This window comes from Silene latifolia, chromosome 11 (genome assembly GCF_048544455.1).
Source record: "Silene latifolia isolate original U9 population chromosome 11, ASM4854445v1, whole genome shotgun sequence".
Taxonomy (NCBI): domain Eukaryota; kingdom Viridiplantae; phylum Streptophyta; class Magnoliopsida; order Caryophyllales; family Caryophyllaceae; genus Silene; species Silene latifolia.
In genome coordinates this window covers 44,245,561-44,253,599 of record NC_133536.1, presented here as the reverse complement: position 1 = coordinate 44,253,599, position 8,039 = coordinate 44,245,561, and positions in this window count along the sequence as shown.

Sequence of the window (8,039 nt, the reverse complement as noted above, 5' to 3'; positions counted from 1 at the left end):
AGTCTCTGCCGGCAGCAGAGACTTGCTCACGTAGTATACTAGCTTCTGCTCCTTTTCTTGCTCTCTGACCAGGATAGCACTCACTGCCACTTATGTGACGACCAGGTATAGGAATAGTGGTTCTCCGGCCGGCCGGCGAGCAATGCAGCGGCGGGTGCCGAGGTAGTGTTTCAGCTCTCGAAGGCTTGCTCGTGATCCGAGGTCCATTCAAACTTCCGGTTTTTCCTTAGTATGTCGTAAAAACGACTGCATTTATCTCGAAGATCTTGAAATGAACGTTGTTGGTCGCTACCTTTCACTAGTCTTTGAACATCCTTAGGCTTCTCGGGTGACTCTAGTTGTAAGATGACTTTGATCCGCTCGATCTTTGGCTTCTATCCCTCTTTGAGTTACAATATAGCCCAAGAATTTGCGGAAGATACTCGAAGGTGCATTTAGATGGGTTTAGCTTCATTTTGTATTCCCCGAGGGTGCTGAATGTTTCTGCCAGATGCCGCATATGATCTTTGGCCTTCTCTGATTTCACCACCATGTCATCAATATACACCTCCATAGTTCTTCATATCTGTTCTTTGAACATTCGGTTAACCAGCCTTTGATATATGGAGCCTGCGTTCTTTAGGCCGAATGGCATGACGTTGTAGCAATATATTCCTCTTTCGGACATGAATGTCGTCTTCTCTTAATCTGCGGGATCCATCTTAATCTGATTGTATCCACTCCACGAGTCCAGGAATGTCAGCATCTCATGTCCAGCTGTTGCGTCCACCATTGCATCAATATGAGGCAGCGGGAATGGATCTTTAGGGCATGCTTTGTTGAGGTCGGTGAAGTCCACACATACTCTCCACTTTCCATTCTTCTTTGGCACCACTACTACGTTAGACAGCCATTCTGGGTATTTTACTTCTCTTATTTTCTTTCTTTGCCCAAAGTGAGCTATCTACCTCTTGGTTCATCACCTTGTTTCTTTCAGCTGCAAACTTTCTTCTTCTCTGCTGGATGGGTTTACACTTTGGGTCTACACTAAGCTTATGTGTTATGATGGACGGATCTATCCCTATCATGTCGTCATGTGACCACGCGAAACAATCCATGTTATCCTGTAAGAACTTGACTAGTTGTTGTCTTAAGCTTCCCGTGTATCCTGCTCCAATGAGCACGGTTCTTTCTGGGTGCAGCTCGTCCAGGTTGATTTGATCCAGCTCCTCTGCTGGGGGTTCGATGTATTCGTCCTGGACAGGCTGCTTCTGTAATTGCTATGCGGGAGGGCTGGCGGTACACTTGAGTGCCTTCTTATAGCAGCCTCTAGCTTCCTTCTGATCTCCTCTTATTGTTTTTATTCCCCATGGTGTGGGGACCTTTATGCACTGGTGATATGTTGAGGGGACTGCTTTCATCTGGTGCAACCATGGTCTTCCCAAGATGACGTTGTAGGTGGAGGGGCCGTCTATAACCAGTGCACGACTTGCTTGTTGACTCCTCCCACATAGGTTGTGATGAGTATCTCGCCTAATGAGCTGGCTGTTTCCCCACTGAAGCCTACTAGCGGAATAGTCTTCTTCTGCAAATCCTTCTCGCTGAATCCCATGTTCTCTATGGTTTTCAGCATGATTAGGTTGACCGAGCTTCCTGTATCTACCAAGACCTTCCTGACTATGCAATTGGCCATTTATAAGGTGATAATAAGTGCGTCGTGATGTTCTCGCTCGTCGTATGTATCTCCTTCATCAAAGCTGACCGCTGGTAGGTCACTATGATAAATTCTGCAAGAATTGGCTGGCCTGTCTCCTTTGGTCTCGGTGGCACGTCTCTTAGCTGCTAAGTATGTCAGCCCGCTTAAGTCTGAGCCGCCTGTTATCACATTTATGATTTTGGTGCATGTGGGTGGGTCTGCAGGCTTGGCGGAGCCTACCTTATCTTGCTGCTTGCCCCCACATGGTAATAGGTGGCGCAGCTTTCCTTGTTCGTACAGGCGCTTGATCTCTCTTCATAATGTGTAGCAATCCCCAGTGTTGTGCCTAATATCATGGTGGAACTCACACTTCTTCTTGCTATCCTTTCTCCATGCTTGCTCTCCCACTGGTGGGTTGGGCCACCTGACTCCATCTCTCATCTCCCTGAGGGCCTTCAAGATTCCTCCTATACCTGTAGTGAATCCATATTCTGCCAGAGTGGGGAGTTGCTGATTTTCCTCGATTCTGTTGACTCCCCTTCCATATGGTCTGTACCGCTCATCCTTCTTGCTGGTGGTTTGCTTTCTTCCCGATTTCTCCACGGCTGAGGTACTAGAAATACTTGGTGTACTTATTAAGCTGTCTCTGGCTAGGATATCTTTCTCCAATCTAATTGCGGTAGTTGCCTTCTCTTGCACTGCCTCGAAACTATGGCAGGGATGCATAGTTAGCTGCTTGTATAGGTCGGAGTAGTGGTGAAGGCCTCTTCTGAAGGCTTCTACTGCTGTTGAGACATCGCACTCTCGTACTGCTACCTTCTTATTGTTGAATCTAGTATTGTATTCTCCAATGGTCTCTCCTACCCCTTGGACGATCCTGTACACGTCTCCTGCGTGTTTCTGTGGTTTTCTGCTACTTGCGAACTGTTGAGTAAATGCGTTCACCAATTCAGTAAATGTAGATATCGACCTGTTGGGCAGGCTAACAAACCATCGAAGTGCCGGTCCTATCAGGGTGGACCTAAACCCTTTGCACATGCAAGCCTCCTTGACTTGCCCCACACATTCTTGTCATCATTTTTTCGCAGATCTTGGCTTATATGATCAAAGGGATCTGTTGTGCCGTCGAAGAGAGGCATGTTTGGATTTGTGAATCCCTTTGGCATGGCTGTGATGGATATGGTGTCCATGAATAGTGAGTCGGCATAACTGTCTAGTCTTGCTTTCTCAAGTGGGGGTGGCAACCCTGGGACCCTGCTCAGTATTTCTTTTAACTCCAAGTAGTGCTGATTTGTTATGATGCCTGAATCTGGGGTCCGCATGTCGGCCGCCTGCTGGTTCAATATATTGCCTCCTGATCCGAGCTCTTGAAGGTTTTGATGCGTTCCAGCTGCTAGAGGAGTTGTTGTAACGACTGTCCCCTGCTGCCAGTCCATTTGTTGGTTTGACTCGGATCCTGCTCTAAGTGTCTGATCGATCGTGGCGGGGCTGCAGACGGGGACGCCACCTGCTTGTGCTTCCACACAGCTAGCCGCAGGCTAGTTATCCGGCGTGAGGTATCCCAGCCCTTGTGGGGTTATGCTTCCATCTGATGGAATTGTGGACATATCCAACCTGGTTACCAGTTCAGTTGGTATCTATCGAAGTGGATTTATACTGCCTGATGCCCCCTGCGTCAGATCTACTAGTGGAGACCTTCCCACGTCTGCCCTGCTTGATGGGGTGGCAGACTGCTGTTTCAGGATGTCTATCTGTGCCCAGAGCTCTCTGTCCCTCTTTCTTGCTTCAGCTTCAGCTTTCCTCTGGTCTTCTCTCATGTTCTACATAGCTTTCTGAAGATTTTCTACGCCAGTGAGTAAGATTTGTGTGGGACTAGGTGGCGGGGTGAGGCCTGAACTTGCTGCTCCTTTATCTGATCTGGCTTGGGCGGCGACAGCAGGAGTCCTAGAAGGTAGAGAGGTTTTTGCTGTAGGTATGATTCTTGAGGTGTGTCCGGGAGCCTGTGTAGCCACTGTTGATGTTGGATTTTAAGTAGAGGGTGGCGGTGGCGATGGTTGTCTGCTCCCTGACACGGCGTCTGATGCTTGCTTATCCATTATGTATCTAGAGTATCAACGATTGACGACCACAATACCCCACGGTGGGCGCCAAACTGTTTAGGTATTTTTTACCAAGTTGATTGATTAGGGTCAATGCGGTCTTACTCGTTGGTTGATTGTATGATCGTTCGTATGTTAATAAATAAATAGAGAAATAAAGTACGTAATGTAAATTGACACGTGAGATTTGGTTACGCGGAAAACCCAATGTGGGAACAACCGCGGGAGGGACGGTACCCTGCCAAATATTGCACTATACTTGAATAGGAGGATGATTACAATTGAAGCGTAAAGCTAATCTTGCTGGCGTTAGGCGTCAGGCCTGCGAGATCTTGGACGGGTGTATACTTGGATGTATGAATATGCTAATGTCGTGGCGTTGATGTTTGTGTGGATGCGTTGTTGAATGTCCTTCTTAATTTGCTTCCTTGGCTATTTATAGGGTAGGAACCCTAGACATGTCCTACTCTGATTATGGAAAGGGAATATAATTTCCCTAAGAACTCTTTCCATACTCGGCCGTCTTCCCCAATTCTCCCTGATCTCATTAATTTCTCCCTAACTTCTCCCTAACTTCTCTTTCCTTAATCCGGACGCCTTCTACGATGGGCTCCTGATCTTCCTTCAGCCCGTTTCCCCTTTCTCCCAATTACGGGCTTCCTTCCTCCTTATCACTCCTCCCATAGCCTTTTATTTTATTAAGTGGGCCTTCCTTATTGTGCTATTTTTAGCCCAAACTCAGGAAACTGATTGGGCATAACTTAACCATTGGGTAATCTTCCTAAAAATAAAGTTATCTCCTCATTTTTTCATCCTGGCACACTACAAATAAGGAGATAAGGGGCAATTGTTAGGCCTGGAAATCCGCAGACCTTCCTGATCAGTACCTCCTCTAAACCTGACTGCCAGGCTGTCAGGGTGTTAGGCTATCAGGACACATGAAGATAGGCGCCAGGCCATGGAGAGGACAACGGTCAAAATATCAGGACGATATTGGACCATATACGCGTATTATAGAAAGATTATATACGCAGCATTAAGTGAGAAGATCTCGCAGTAAATGCAGTAATTAAGGGAGGAATAATTAGCAATTACTACAGGCAATAATGGAGAATAATCCGCATTCAAGGCTATATCAGGCAGCCGTTCAAGATTGAAGCCTATATAAGGAACACTTTGGAGACATTGGACTCATCTCGTTCTCACACAAGAAGAAGCACACATTTACATACGCAATATTTAGAGAGATATAAACATTGTCATTATCATACAATAATTCTCCAAAATTACATAGTGAAATCCTCTCCTGGCTTAGTGCCCGTGGTTTTTTCCCATTGAAGGGTTTTCCACGTACAAAATTCTTTGTCTTGTTATTGTTATCGTTATTTTATTTACAGCTTTATACTGTGCCCTGACGACCTTACCAACAGACTATCTAGAGCTAGTTAACCTTACACAACTCTACCCTGACCTGATTTCGCCTTGCGCAAAATCCACCCAAAACACATGCTAAATCATGCATAACATGGTCCAAAACATGGGAAGAATGAGCCAAAACCGGACTTTTTGGTTGAGGCAGAGGCCACTTTCGTAGCACATAGGCTCGTGCCTAAAGCACTCTGCCCAACCTTAAGTCCAATCCGTGTTTGGTCTCTTATTTTCCCCTATTTTCATTTTCATATTTGTAATCGGTTTTTACCATTTCAAGTATTCTCAAACCATTTTCTACAAGTTTTAACCATAAAACATTTTTCACCCTTGGTTCTTAATACCATGACGGTTTAATCCGTGTTTCGGTGATAATATTTGGTTAATTACATTTAAAAGGTATTTTATATCCTTTTATTTCATTTCTTTACATTTTGGAAGGTATTTTAAAGCCTTTCATCATTTCTTTACATTCTCAAAATAAATGTATTAGTCACCAACACAAAGTCATCCTTGGTTCTACATAACATGTCGGATTTTAACCAGAGTACGATGATGAGTATCGACTAATTATATTCAAATGAACTTAAAACAATTAGTTCATATTCATTTTCAAAATTATTTATGTCAAGCTTACAAAGTCGAACCCGACATCGAATACCGTCAAAACAATGACGATTATTCAAGTCTCGTTCTTCAAATCAACACAAATACGGCCTAAACGGCCCTTTCAAACCAAAACGGGTTCAAATACCGATCTTTCAACACATTTTATAAACGTTTTTCAATGGTCAGAACACGTCATATTCCGTTGACTGACCCGCGCCTAAACAGGCCACTTCTTTTCCTATTTTCAAACCAGGAGAGACCCCCTTACATCGCCAATAGGCTCGCACCTATTCTGGCTGCCTGATGCAGGGTCTGTCCCCTTTCCAGCATTGGTCTAGGACGATCCCGACTCCGGTTAACCCGGATATAGGACGGATCAGATGACTAATTTGCTTATTCAAAAACCGTAGTTGCAAAATGCCTTACTAAGACAAATGGAACACGTTATGCGCCATAAACCTAATTTGGTAAATGGATGTTTAATTTCCGTCTTGCATGCAAATCAACCGTAAATCCAACTCGACATCTTATACTTGATACTTGGATTAAATCAACCGACTTAGAAAGCTCTCACATGTTAGGTTTAAACTATTGGATACACATTCATGCATTTAAACCGTTTTATCAACTTTTGCATTCAACCAACCAAGATAGATCAGTAGAGGCCGCTACCGCGGGCGGGATTGGGTGTCTGATTAAAGGGCTTCCCAATACGTACCTTCACTTCTTACTCGGAAACTTTGGATGCTAAAGATAGGACGATTCCTCTTCTTTAGTACCTATGTCAAACACTGCTTTGTGCTTCGTTTGACCAAGGTATAAAGTGGATTCGAACGGGTTCCAAGCATCCCACAAATGCTTGGTGGCGACTCCGAACATCTCTAATCATTTCGAGACCCTTGCCGAGATGAAACCGACCGATCTAAAACGATCTGGTCGAAAGCATATTTTTACGCCGCCGAGAGTGGCTTTCAAAAGACCGTTGCATGTCCACAGATCGAGCTGGGCGTGGAGTGGGCCCACGTCCATAGATTGGCGACTCCGCTGGGGAAAACTAGGACACTTATGTCTTTGTGATCCCTAGATGGTGAGACTCGAACGAGGTCGTGATTGGAATGCATTAATTGATATTACGGTCACGCTCGGGTTCCTTGTCTGGGCCCATAACCTAACCCTTTTCGACCAATTGGCTCCTCTCGTTGGCGTGAGTTTTCTCATCTCCGCGTTTTGAATCCTGGTTGAGTCAAGCATGCCGTTGACGATACATATTTTTGTTTCGTCAAAGAGCGTTCATCACCTTCGAGCACGAGGCTAGGGCACCCTCCTTACACATTTTGTTTGGATTGGTATCCCTCTCGAAAATCGGGGTTTGATTGCTTGGTGTGTAACCCACCCTCTAAGCCAACACCCGTGTCGGCATAATGCATAATATAATGAACCTGTGAGTGCTTATGTGCTATGTGATCATAAGTCCTTCCGTGTCATTTTCAAACTTTCAAAAACACCTTTTTGCGCCGTTATAATGGACGTTTCAAACCTCGGTCTTTCGCCGGCCGTTGCATTTCAACACGCCTTTCTACGCCGTCGTAATGACGATTTTCAAACCCAGTTTTTTATAACCATTTCAACACGCCTTTCTAGGCCATCGTAATGACGATTTGCAAACCCGGTTTTATAACCATTTCAACACACCTTTCTAGGCCGTCGCAATGACGATTTTAAAACCCGGTTTTTATAACCATTTCAACACGCCTTCCTAGGCCGTCGTAATGACGATTTTCAAACCCGGTTTTTATAACCATTTCGACACGCCTTCCTAGGCCGTCGTAATTACGATTTTAAAACTCGGTTTTCTACAACCATTTCAAATCACCTTTTTACGCCGTTGTAATCGCCGCGTCTAGATACGGATTTTAACCCATTTCGCGCCGACAATGATTCTTTCAAAACCCGAGAAAAGCACAGATCCTTTTCTCGAGACACTTCAAAGATCCCGAGGACCATACACCAGCCCCGAGACCTTTTCAAACATTTCAAACTCGATTTTCAAAACATACAATTTTGAATTTCAAAAGACCGTCTTGGGAAACAGTACATTGTTTTCCGAGCCGACTCAAACTCAAACCGTCTTCTGCAAAAAAACTTAAGATGACCTTTCAACTAACCGACTTTCGGAGATCCCTATCTTCGGAAGCCGTCTATAAAACGACAAACGAATCTTTTTGAAA